The following is a 13,965-nucleotide window of genomic DNA, read 5'->3' as shown; positions in this document are numbered from 1 at the left end:
CGTGCCTGGCCCGGCCCGGCTCGCGAGGGGGGGCAGCCGACGCTAACTTTGGACGCAAAGCCAAAACCAGAACGCGAGAGATTGCTCGAACGAGACTAAACACCCCTTACCCCAAACACACGCAAGCATCGAGCTCAAATCCAACTTAAATCCAAATGGTAGAACTTTGTCAACAAGGAAAGGAAAAAGCAAAAGGCTGCGTCCGGCACCTAGTCTAGTCTTCGACGTCTTCTCACCAGCGCGGAGCTAAGTGCTGCCACTGGGCGTGGGCGGGAGCCCCCGAGGCCCGAGGGCGGCTCTCCGGAGACTCCGGGGCGTGTACAGCCCCACTCATTATTACGTGAGAGTGTCACGGGTTGCGAGCTTCACAGGCACTGGGCCTTCTTCATAGGTACCGGCCTTGCTTCATATCGCCAGACGAGGTCCCCGCCTTGCGCCCCACTCTGCCACCATTGACGGCGACCGGAAACCAAGGACGACACCAATGGGGCAGAGCGGTCGCCAGCGGTTGCCCCGACGACCACGGGTCCCCTACCGGGGGCAGGCCCTGGGGCACCTCCCCGGCAGAGGGCCTACCTCCTGAGAACGCCTTGCTCCGACCGTCACGGGGACGAAACCGGATCTCGGCCCCTCTCCTGCAGCCCCCTGCGCCCTCCCCCTGAGGGGTATGAGGCTGCAGCATTGGGGCAGCCATCTGCTGCGGCGACCTGTATCTCCTGCGACCCATGCTTAGCATAAGCTTGCTCTTGAGGGATGAATGGTACCCGATAGTTGCTGCTACCGGTGCGGTTGTTGAGGCTCTCTTGCGGTTCTCGAAAGAGCTCGGCTTCTGGCGTCTCCTTACCCCAGCCTGGCTCAAGGAATGAGCCATGATCTTCTTCCAGTGCGCACCCCTGACCCACCATGCGGGGCACATAAGCTTCTAGGGCCATCGCCTCGTGGGCCTCGCCGTAGCGCCCCGCATGCCATGTAGTTTGGCTTGGAGTGCCGTCTTGGGGGTGATGGCGCGGCGGTCCACCGAAGCCGAAGGCCGCGGCGTGCTCCCCTTTGCTGGCCTGAGAGGGGGCCGGCGTGACTTGTCGCCCGGTGCCGGCGGAGGTGTTAGCGCTGGACGGGCCCTGGAGTCCGCTCGAAGTTGCGTGCGTGCGCACGATGCCGCCATACGGCCTGCCTTGGGTCTGGGGTGGTAGCTGGACACCGAAAGGAGGTGTTCCTGAGGCGGCGGTGTCCAGGAGCTCGGCTACTTGCTCCAACAACACGTCACGGCCGCCCCCCAGCAGTCGGCACAGTAGCAGCTCTCGGGCCACCGTGAGCGCGGCCCTGGAATTCGCTTGCTCCCGTCGGGTGTAAGGCGCTGTGGCCGCAGCGTGGTTTGAGGCCCTTGCTGCGGCCCGCACCTGCCGTGGTGTGAGGGCAGGCGGCGTCTGGCCGCGTCACCCGCGCCTTGCAGCGCCCTGCGGAGCACAGGCTGCCTGAGGCGCAAGGTTGAGGTCGCCCTGGGCTGGTGCCACGGCATGGGCGGGCCACGCTGCCAGCGGTCGGCGTTGGCAGCCGGGTCGCTTGACATCTGAACGGCGAGGCGACGGAACACGATGCAGAGGAAGAAGGATTCCGGCGCACCCCTACCTGGCGCGCCAAATGTCGGATTTCGGGATCCGACAGACCCTTGAGGTTCGAACACTTGGGTGCTCGTGGAGATCTCTCCCCTACCGATCTACGTCCAATCTCCTCGCGTGATCTCAGCTGGAAACAACGAACAACACAAGGGACACGAGGTTTATACTGGTTCGGGCCACTGTTGTGGTGTAATACCCTACTCCAGTGTGTGGTGTGGTGGATTGCCTCTTGGGCTGATGATGATGAACAATACAAGGAAGAATAGCCTCGCGAGAGGTGTTCCTGAGCTGGCGCGATGAACTGCTTGGGCAAGTTCAGTCGCCTCTGTCTCTCTGCTAGGGCTCTATCAGATCTCTAGATGTCCCCCGTTTTACTCTGTGGTGGCTAGCTCTATTTATGTAGGCCCTGGGCCTCTCCCCAAATAATGAGCAGGAAGGGCGCCAACAATTGGCCATTTTGAAGGGGAACAACCAGTACAAGTTATCCTGACCAAAGGAGCTCTTCGGCTGCCAAAAGCACTTGTTATGACGCCGTCTTGGGCTCCACGGTGACCTCCGTCCTGCCGCTCTGCTGGTCTTGGTCTCGTTGCACCGGAATGGTAACCTTTGCCCGATGCCTTGGCCTATGCTTGCCCCCTTTGCACCAAAGGGGAAACAAGGACACTGCACAGGCCGGCACCCGCCTGGCGCCCGCCTGGTCTCGATCGTCATGGCTTGCGTCACGGGCTCCTCGCGAGGTACCCCTGCCTTGATCTCTCCGCCTCCTCGCGAGTCTGCCTGATGAGGCCGCCTCTGAGGAAGCTTCTCGTCGTCCGCCCCACGAGGCTTAGCCCCTCGCGAGGGTCTTGAGCTTGAGCTAATGAAGATGGCCCACGCTGGGCCCCCACTTGAGCCACGCCGCAGGCAGGCAAGTCTGGGGACCCCCGTTCCCATAACACCGACACCTGTGCATTAGTTGAGTACTTATTGTATGCTTGTTTGTTTGCGATAGAGTACCCGGAGTGCGCCGCTTGCTACTTCGAATCACTAGGTTTTGCGGATCATCAGCAAGGCAAGTAACACTTTGATCATACTTCCTACTACCCAGTTTTTATTGCATTAGATCAATCCTCACACATTGCATGACTAGGATCTAATTAAATTGTGGGTTTGGGGAGTAGATGAGGTAGTACCTATCACCTGGTTTATTATCAAACCTTTGGGAGTTACTTCTACGTTTGCTTATTATGCCATGCTATGCTAGTAGACGTGGATTGGGTGAGTGAAATCCATGACAGATGTGAGTTTGTTAAATTAATGGTTTATCTAAGGTGGCAACTTAAATACACATCTGGGTGGATTGAGGCACCTGGGTATTCCAGCGATTGCCTGTTTTTCTTTATGGACCGCCACCCAGGCTCAAAGGGATCATGAGATTATTCATGCTAGAAACTTCTGTGTGCAGCCATAAGCTACTATGGGCTCTAGCATAATTGATTAAGTTGTGCGAACTCTTACTATGGTAGACTAGCAGATGTAGGGGAAAGTAGGTGTAACGGTCTACCCGATCGTAAGGTGCTAGCGCTTCTGAAAGACTATGTCTCGGTCATCCGTTTCTCAAACACCATGTAGTGCGAGAATTCCCAACGGAGGAGATCGAGTCTTGTGGGGAAAAGTGTGCAAACCTCTGCAGAGTGTATAAAACTAATCATGGTTAGCCGTGTCCCCGGTTATGGACATCTTGAGTATCTAGTACTTAGATTATCATGTGAATCTCATCATGTTACTCTAATTAACTTATTGGGTTTTTAATGATGAAGCTTAATTGGGATTGAGAGGGTGTCTACACTCTCAATGTTTAACAACTACCATGATAGTTAAATAAAATTTATTCCTTTGCAGTAGGGAAAAATTGGCTTTATGCAAAACTGTAACCATAGAGCTTTCCACCAGCCAAATATGCATGTAGTATAGCTTTATTCTTTCATTGCTCTCTATGTGTTACATTGCCAGCATATTCCATGTGCTGGCCCGTTTTGGGCTGCAACGTTCATGTTGCAGACTTCTCAGACGACGAGTAAGGTGCTTTTAGGTCATGGTTCTATACTCAGTGATGCCGTTGGAGTTAATGGACTCACTTATCTTCCAAGTCTTCCGCTGTTGTCATTGTTAGATGGCCTTAAGCCATATTTTTTGTAATAAGTTCTCTTTTGAGACACTCGATGTAATAAGTGTGTGGTTGCTACTCTGTTATAAATCCTTCAAGTACTGTGTGGTGTCAGCATTACTGATCCAGGGATGACACCGGAGCATAGAGATTGGATCGTTTGAGGTATGGTTGCTACAAGATGGTATCAGAGCTCACGCTGACTGTAGGACACGACCACTAAGCTAAAGCCCTAGATCACTACTCACTCTTCTCATTCTGACTCCTCATCTTTTCTACTTTTTAGGATGGCGGATGCAAGGAACAAGTTCACGCAACCGGATGAAGATACACCCTTTGGACGTCACTTGAAGGAAGTCACTAGATATCTGAACATAGGAGTACCAAGCTTCACCGAAACCTACAATGCCACTTTACCGGAAGAGGAGCGCTGGATGATTCAAGTTCAAGTTCCAGGAAGGACGTTCATGCCAGTCATTGAGCCCATAGAGTTTTCCTTTGATGCACCAACCTAGAGTCTAGGAAAGAGCATGGAAGCTCACATCGCCATGGGACGCATTGGAGAAGTTTACCGCAATGATCTCAAGGATACTATCTACCAGATTTGTGGACGCCGAGATGAGCACTGGGAGATGATCAGCACCAGGAAGGATAGATCAATTGCAGCTTTTATCCAGGAGTTAAACCAGCACATTCGACGTCAGGAGAACCAGATGTGCGCCGACATGATAGATCTGAAGAAGGCGAGGACACGAATTAAGGAACTGGAGGAAGAACTCAAGGCTACACATGAAGATTACGAAGAGGAAATCGAAGTATTAGTGGAGAAGAATGACGATCTGATCAAGAAGATCGGAATATTTATGGGAGGCCCTACACCAGTAGAAGAAGAAGAACCCAAGGAGATTCGCCCGGAAGACTACATCATCATCGACGACACCGACCCGGATCCAGATGATAGTGATGATGACTATGTTGATGAAGCTGGAGCAGATATCATGGAGTCTGCAACCGAAGAATATTTCTAGTAGACCACCAAATCAGTAGTAGTATTCACCATGTAAATATAGTAGTCCGAGCACTTTTGTGATAGTTAGATCGATTTTATGCCCTTGCTTGATTGAATGAAGTAAATTGTTTGCTTTTGCCTCATGTGCATATGGGTAGTGTTTTCTCTCTAGACCCCTCTCTATTCTTAAATATCATCTTTTCTAAACCCTCAGATGCCTCCGAGACGTGACCTCGGATTTACCTTCCCACCGGAGCTCACCCAGTTGATCCAGCAGCAGAACACATTGATGCAGTTGCTAGTCTAGAATCAGAATCAGGGGAACAACAACAACAACCCACCACCACCACCACCTGTTGATCACTTAGCCCGTTTCCTTAGGCTGAATCCGCCGGTGTTTTCCAGTAGCACCGAGACGATAGTAGCAGATGATTGGCTCCGCAAGACAGCAAGGGAGTTGACCACAACAGGATGCACAGATGCGGAAAAGGTGAAGTTTGCCGCACATTAGCTTGAAGGACCCGCAGCATCATGGTGGGAGAATTTCACAGCCACTTTCCTATCGACAATGTCACATGGGACCAGTTTCAGTAGGCTTTCCGTACTGCCCATGTTTCAGCAGGAGCTATGGCCATGAAGAAGCGAGAGTTTCCCAACTTGCGCCAAGGAGGACGGGCAGTTGGCCAGTATGTGGAGGACTTTAGTAACCTAGCATGTTATGCCCCAAATGACGTTGCTACGGATGCAGCTAAGCAGGAGAAGTTTCTGGAAGGACTGAATGATGAGTTGAGCATGCAGTTGATGGTAGCAACCTTCAGCAACTACCAGCAGTTGGTAGATCGTGCTCTTATGATTGAAGGGAAGCAGCAGCATATTGAGAATCGCAAGAGGAAGTATGGACAAGGAAAGTACAATTCAGGAGCTCAGCAGAAGCCACGTTTTACCCCTAGACCGGGAGGACATTTTCAACATACCCATGGAGGAGGTAGCTCGCACAACCACAATGGCACCAAGAATGATAATGTGAATGGATGAAGCAACGGCCAGAACCGTACCAACCCATCAACCCCAGCCAAGAGAGACCTGAGCCAAGTCACTTGCTTTAAGTGCCAGAAGACCGGACATTATGCCAATGAATGTCCTGAATCCCAGAATGGAAATGGCAATGAAAGCTCTGGGAAGAAGCCGAACCCTTTCAATAGGGGACAGGTGAACCACGTTAACGTGGAGGAGGTTGAAGAGCGGCCGGATGCAGTAATCGGTAAGTTTTTGGTTAAGTCATTTACTACACTCGTTCTTTTTGATACTGGTGCATCTCATTCATACATATCAAGGGGATTTGTGGATAAGTATAACCTGTCCACCAAAGTTCTTAGAACACCTATATTAGTAAGCTCACCAGGAGCAGAGTATATGGCTAGTAAGGGATGTTTTCAAGTGCCATTGATTATAGGCAGGCATGTGTTTCCCTCGGATTTAATCATTTTGGAATCACAAGGTTTGGATGTAATTCTGGGTATGGATTGGCTGTCGATGTATGGAGGAAACATCGATTGCGCCAGTAAGTCAATTTTGCTTACCACCCCAGAAGGAAGAAGGATCAAGTATGTATCCCGGCATGTGCCGCAAAGGACTCAAGTAAATTCGTTAACAGGAGTTGTGCAGGAGGAAGTACTAGTAGTAAAGGATTTCCCTGATGTATTTCCAGAGGAGTTGCCAGGCATGCCACTGGATAGAGATATTAGGTTTTTGATTGAACTTTTGCCAGGCACAGGGCCAATATCTAAGAGACCGTATAGGATGCCCGCAAAGGATTTGGAAGAGATTAAGAAGCAGATTAAGGAGTTACTGGATAAAGGTTATATTCGCCCAAGTTCTTCGCCTTGGGGATCGCCACTACTTCTAGTGGAGAAGAAGGATGGATCGTTAAGGATGGTTGTTGATTATCGAGGGTTGAATGAAGTAACCATCAAGAACAAGTACCCACTACCGATGATCAATGATCTGTTTGATCGATTGCAAGGAGCTAAGGTATTTTCCAAGATCGATCTGCGATCAGGATACCATCAGTTGAAGATTCGAGAACAAGATATACCTAAGACGTCTTTTACCACCAGGTATGGGCTGTATGAGTATACCGTTATGTCATTTGGTCTGACTAACGCACCGGCATATTTTATGAACATGATGAACAAAGTGTTTATGGAGTTTTTGGATAAGTTCGTCGTAGTGTTCATCGATGATATCCTAGTTTACTCGAAGAATGAAGGGGAGCATAAGGAGCATTTGCGTTTGGTACTTGGTAAGCTCAGAGAACATCAGTTATATGCCAAGTTTAGCAAATGTGAGTTTTAGTTGAAGGAAGTTGGATTTCTCGGACACGTTAAATCCGGAGAAGGTATAGTAGTAGACCCCACCAAGGTTGACACGGTGACAAATTGGGAAGCCCCAACAGCAGTTGGAGAGATCCGGAGTTTTCTTGGACTCGCAGGATACTACCGGAGGTTTATTGAAAATTTCTCGAAGATTGCGAAGCCTATGACGGAGTTGTTGAAGAAGGATACCAAGTTCATATGGACCGAGGAATGTGAGGCCAGTTTCCAGGAGTTGAAGAAACGTTTGGTTACATCACCGGTGTTGATTTTGCTAGATCAGAACAAGGATTATGAGGTGTATTGCGACGCTTCATGTCGAGGAATTGGAGCAGTGCGTATGCAGGAAGGAAGAGTTGTTTCATATGCCTCACGACAGCTTAAGCCTCATGAGTTAAATTATGCCACGCATGATTTGGAGTTAGCAGCCGTAGTGCATGCATTGAAGACTTGGAGACATTTTCTCATTTGAAATCATTGCGAGGTGTACACGAATCACAAGAGTTTGAAGTATATTTTCACGCAGAAGGAGTTGAATCTCAGGCAAAGGAGATGATTGGAGCTCATCAAGGATTATGACATGAGATTGCATTATCACCCCGGAAAGGCTAACGTAGTAGCCTATGCGCTGAGCCGTAAGAGCCATGTCAATACCCTAATGACGGGAGATTTACCCTGGGAGTTAGCCGAAAATATTCGTGAGCTATGTTTGGAGATAGTCCCGAGAGGCTATGTAGCAGCATTGGAGATTCAGTCTACTTTGATGGATAAGATCAGAGAAGCTCAAAGGACTGACAAGGAGATCGCCTCTATCAAGGAGAAAATGAGCAAAGGAAAAGCTAAAGGATTTCGTGAGGATGAGCACGATACCTTATGGTTTGAAGACCTTGTTTATGTGCCCAACGACCCGGAGATTAGGAAGTTGATCCTGCAAGAGGCCCATGATTCACCATATTCGATTCACCCAGGAAATACCAAGATGTATTTGGATTTGAAGGATACTTTCTGGTGGACCGGAATGAAGAAGGATATTGTGGAGTATGTAGGAGTTTGTGATGTATGTCAGAGAGTAAAGGCAGAGCATCAGAAGCCAACGGGATTGCTATAGCCATTGCCAATAACCGAATGGAAGTGGGATAAATTAGGCATGGATTTTATCACAGGATTGCCCAGAACACGTTCAGGCTATGACTCGATATGGGTTGTAGTCGATCGTTTGACAAAGGTAGCTCATTTCATCCCAGTGAAGACTACCTATACCAGTGCCAAGTTAGCAAAGATATACATGACCAGGATCGTATGTCTGCATGGAGTTCCAAGGAGCATTGTATCAGATAGAGGAACCCAGTTTACCTCAAAGTTCTGGAATCAGTTGCACGAAACTTTGGGTACCAGGCTAGAGTTCAGTACAGCTTTCCATCCACAGACAGATGGACAGACCGAGAGAGTCAATCAGATTTTGGAGGATATGCCGAGAGCTTGTGCGCTAGATTACGGATCTAGTTGCGACGAGAATTTGCCATACGCAGAGTTCTCTTACAACAACAGTTATCAATCCAGTTTGAAGATGGCACCTTTTGAAGCTTTGTACGGAAGAAGGTGCAGAACACCATTGTCATGGGATGAAGTTGGAGACCGCCAGTTGTTTGGACTAGATCTGATTAAGGAGTCTGAGCAGAAGGTGAAATTGATTCGCGATAGGCTCAAGGTAGCCCGGTCCGGGCAGAAGAGCTACGCAAATTCTAAACACAAGGAGACAATTTACGAAGTCGGAGACAGAGTTTATCTTTGAGTATCTCCACTTCGAGGAGTTAAGCGCTTTGGAGTTAAGGGAAAGTTCGCGCCACGTTTTGTAGGACCATACAAGGTTTTGGAGCGTATGGGAGAACTAGCCTATAAGTTGGAATTGCCCGAAGGATTGTCAGGAGTTCACGACGTGTTCCACGTTTCCTAGTTCAAGAAGTGCCACGCGAAGATGGCTGATATACCACTGAGAGATACGGTGCCGCTGGAAGCGATTCAATTGGACAGTGATTTGACCTATGAGGAGAAACCAGTTAAGATTCTTGAGTATGCCAGCCGAGTCACCCGCAGCATGGTTATCAAGTTTTGCAAAGTTCAGTGGAGCCACCACACGAAGGATGAAGCCACCTGGGAACGAGAGGAAGAATTGCTGAAGGACCACCCTCACCTATTTTCTAGCCAACCCGAATCTCGAGGGCGAGATTCATCTTAAGGGGGGTAGGTTTGTAACATCCCAAATTTTCAATTTGGAATGTTATACAATAGATCATCATTGCATATCATATTTTAGTGCATTTTGAGTTGACCCTAGAAATTTCACGCAACTCAAGGACCCTCGGAGAGAGTTGGGGATTTCGTTATTTTCATATTTGAGTTTTCTCAAATTTTGAAAATAGGATCATTTGATTTGATTTATTTTATCTTCAATTATTTCTATTATCAAAATATGAGAGAGGGAATAAAATGACTTTCCCAAAATAAAGAAATATTGAGGATTTAATAAAAAATCAAATAAGTTTTTTTGGTTTTATTTGCTATTTTATTTGAATTTAGGAAAAATGCGCGTTTTTCAAAATTGCATTTAGGCCCCAAATAAATGTTCATCTTGTGCGGCTTGATTTTCAAAAATATTCGAATCTTCTCTGAATTCTTTTATGTATGATTGGTTAACTTTGCAAGTCTCTTCGAATTATCAGTTTGGTTTGGCCTACTAGATTGATCTTTCTTGCAATGGGAGAAGTGCTTAGCTTTGGGTTCAATCTGTTGGGGAACGTAGTAATTTCAAAAAAATTCCTACGCACACGCAAGATAATGGTGATGCATAGAAATGAGAGGGGAGAGTGTGATCTACGTACCCTCGTAGACCGACAGCGGAAGCGTTATAACAACGTGGTTGATGTAGTCGTACGTCTTCACGGCCCGATCGATCAAGCACCGAAACTACGGCACCTCCGAGTTCTAGCACACGTTCAGCTCGATGACGATCCCCGGACTCCGATCCAGCAAAGTGTCGGGGAAGAGTTCCGTCAGCACGACGGCGTGGTGACGATCTTGATGTTCTACTGTCGCAGGGCTTCGCCTAAGCACCACTACAATATTATCGAGGACTATGGTGGAAGGGGGCACCGCACACGGCTAAGAGAACGATCTTAGAGATCAACTTGTGTGTCTAGGGGTGCCCCTGCCCCCGTATATAAAGGAGCCAAGGGGGGATGCGGCCGGCCCTAGGAGGAGGCGCGCAGGAGGAGTCCTACTCCTACCGGGAGTAGGACTCCCCCCTTTCCCTAGTTGGATTAGGACTTGGGGAAGAAGGAAGAGAGGGAAGAAAGGAAAGGGGGGCGCCGCTCCTCCTCCTTGTCCAATTCGGACTTGGGGGGGGGAGGGGCACGCGGCAGCCCCTAGGCCTCCTCTCCTCTTCCTCCACTAGGCCCATTAAGGCCCATTAGGTTACCGGGGGGGTCCGGTAACCTCCCGGTACTCCGGTAAAATGCCGATTTCACCCGAAACACTTCTGACGTCCAAATATAGGCTTCCAATATATCAATCTTTATGTCTCGACCATTTCGAGACTCCTCGTCATGTCCGTGATCACATCCGGGATTCCGAACTAACTTCGGTACATCAAAATATATAAACTCATAATGAAACTGTCATCATAACATTAAGCGTGCGGACCCTACGGGTTCGAGAACAATGTAGACATGACCGAGACATGTCTCCGGTCAATAACCAATAGCAGAACCTGGATGCTCATATTGGATCCCACATATTCTACGAAGATCTTTTATCGGTCAGACCGCATAACAACATACTTTGTTCCCTTTGTCATCGGTATGTTACTTGCCCGAGATTCGATCGTCGGTATCTTAATACCTAGTTCAATCTCGTTACCGGCAAGTCTCTTTACTCGTTTCTTAATACATCATCTCACAACTAACTCATTAGTTGCAATGCTTGCAAGGCTTATGTGATGTGCATTACCGAGAGGGCCCAGAGATACCTCTCCGACAATCGGAGTGACAAATCCTAATCTCAAAATACGCCAACCCAACATGTACCTTTGAGACACCTATAGAGCTAGCTCCTTTATAATCACCCAGTTACGTTGTGACGTTTGGTAGCACACAAAGTGTTCCTCCGGCAAACGGGAGTTGCATAATCTCATAGTCATAGGAACATGTATAAGTCATGAAGAAAGCAATAGCAACATACTAAACGATCGGGTGCTAAGCTAATGGAATGGGTCATGTCAATTACATCATTCTCCTAATAATGTGATCCCGTTAATCAAATGACAACACATGTCTATGGTTAGGAAACATAACCATCTTTGATTAACGAGCTAGTCAAGTAGAGGCATACTAGTGACGTTTAGTTTGTCTATGTATTCACACAAGTATTATGTTTCCGGATAATACAATTATAGCATGAACAATAAACATTTATCATGATATAAGGAAATAAAATAATAACTTTATTATTGCCTTTAGGGCATATTTCGTTCACAATCTTGCGGTGTCCTTTCCCAGTGACAGTAGGGGCAGCAAGGCACGTATTGTATTGTTTCCATCGAGGATAACAAGATGGGGTTTTCTTCATATTGCATGAGTCTATCCCTCTACATCATGTCATCTTGCTTAAGGCGTTACTTTGTTTTTAACTTAATACTCTAGATGCATGCTGGATAGCGATCGATGAGTGGAGTAATAGTAGTAGATGCAGGCAGGAGTTGGTCTACTTGTCTCGGACGTGATGCCTATATACATGATCATACCTCGATATTCTCATAACTATGCTCAATTCTGTCAATTTCTCAATAGTAATTTGTTCACCCACCGTAGATTACTTATGCTCTCGAGAGAAGCCACTAGTGAAACCTATGGCCCCCGGGTCTATCTTCATCATATTAATCTCCTACTACTTAGTTATTTCCTTTGCTATTTACTTTGCCTTTATTTTACTTTGCATCTTTATCATAAAAATACCAAAAATATTATCTTATCATATCTATCAGATCTCACTCTAGTAAGTGGCCTTATAGGGATTGACAACCCCTATTTGCGTTGGTTGCGAGGATTTATTTGTTTTGTGCAGGTACGAGGGACTCGCGCATAGCCTCCTACTGGATTGATACCTTGGTTCTCAAAAACTGAGGGAAATACTTATGCTACTTTGCTGCATCATCCCTTCCTCTGCGGGGAAAACCAATGCAGTGCATAAGAGGTAGCAAGAAGGATTTCTGGCGCCGTTGCCGGGGAGGTCTACGCAAAAGTCAACATACCAAGTACCTAGCACATACCCTTATCTCCTGCATTACATTATTTGCCATTTTCCTCTCGTTTTCCTCTCCCCCACTTCACCCTTGCCGTTTTATTCGCCCTCTCTCTCTCCTCCCTCTCTTTCTCTATTTGCCTCTTTTTGCCCGCTTGCTTTTTGTTTGCTTGTGTGTTAGTTTGCTTGCTTGTTACAATGGCTCAAGATAATACTAAATTGTGTGACTTCACCAATACCAACAGTAATGATTTTATTAGCACTCCGATTGCTTCTCTTACCGATGCTGAATCTTGTGAAGTTAATACTGCTTTGCTGAATCTTGTCATGAAAGATCCGTTTTCCGGCCTTCCTAGTGAAGATGCCACTACCCATCTAAATAGCTTCGTTGATTTGTGCGACATGCAAAAGAAGAAAGATGTGGATAATGATATTGTTAAATTGAAGCTATTTCCTTCTTCGCTTAGAGATCGTGCTAAAGCTTGGTTTTGGTCTTTGCCTAAAGTTAGTATTGATTCATGGAACAAGTGCAAAGATGATTTTATCTCTAAGTATTTTCCTCCCGCTAAGATCATCTCTCTTAGAAAAGATATTATGAATTTTAAGCAACTTGATCATGAACATTTTGCACAAGCTTGGGAGAGAATGAAATTAATGATACGCAATTGCCCTACTCATGGTTTAAATTTGTGGATGATTATACAAAATTTTTATGCCGGATTGAATTTTGCTTCTAGAAATCTTTTAGATTCGGCCGCGGGAGGCACTTTTATGGAAATAACTTTAGGAGAAGCTACTAAACTCCTAGATAATATTATGGTTAATTATTCTCAATGGCATACTGAAAGATCTACTAATAAAAAGGTGCATGCGATAGAAGAAATTAATGTTTTGAGTGGAAAGATGGATGCACTTATGAAATTATTTGCTAATAAGAGTGTTTCTTCTGATCCTAATGATATGCCCTTGTCTACTTTGATTGAGAATAATAATGAATCTATGGATGTGAATTTTGTTGCTAGGAACAATGTTGGTAACAACGTGTACAGAGGAAATTTCAATCCTAGGCCTTATCCTAGTAATCCGTCTAATAATTATGGTAATTCCTACAACAATTCTTATGGAAATTAAAATAAGATTGCCTCTGATTTTGAATCTAACATTAAAGAATTTATTACTTCGCAAAAGAATTTTAATGCTATGATTGAAGAAAAATTGCTTAAGATTGATGATTTGGCTAGGAACGTTGATAGAATTTATCTTGATGTTGATTCTTTGAAACTTAGATCTATTCCACCTAAGCATGATATCAATGAGTCTCTCAAAGCCATGAGAATTTCCATTGATGAGTGCAAAGAAAGAACCGCTAGGATGCGTGCTAAGAAAGATGCCTTTATAAGAGCGTGTTCTTCTAGTTCCTATGAAAATAAGGATGACGATCTAAAAGTTATTGATGTGTCCCCTATTAAATCATTGTTTTGCAATATGAATCTTGATAATGATGGGACTGAATATGATCCACCTTTA

This window comes from Triticum urartu, chromosome 5A (genome assembly GCF_056163025.1).
Source record: "Triticum urartu cultivar PI428250 chromosome 5A, HENAU_Tu73, whole genome shotgun sequence".
Taxonomy (NCBI): domain Eukaryota; kingdom Viridiplantae; phylum Streptophyta; class Magnoliopsida; order Poales; family Poaceae; genus Triticum; species Triticum urartu.
This window is presented reverse-complemented; position numbering follows the sequence as displayed.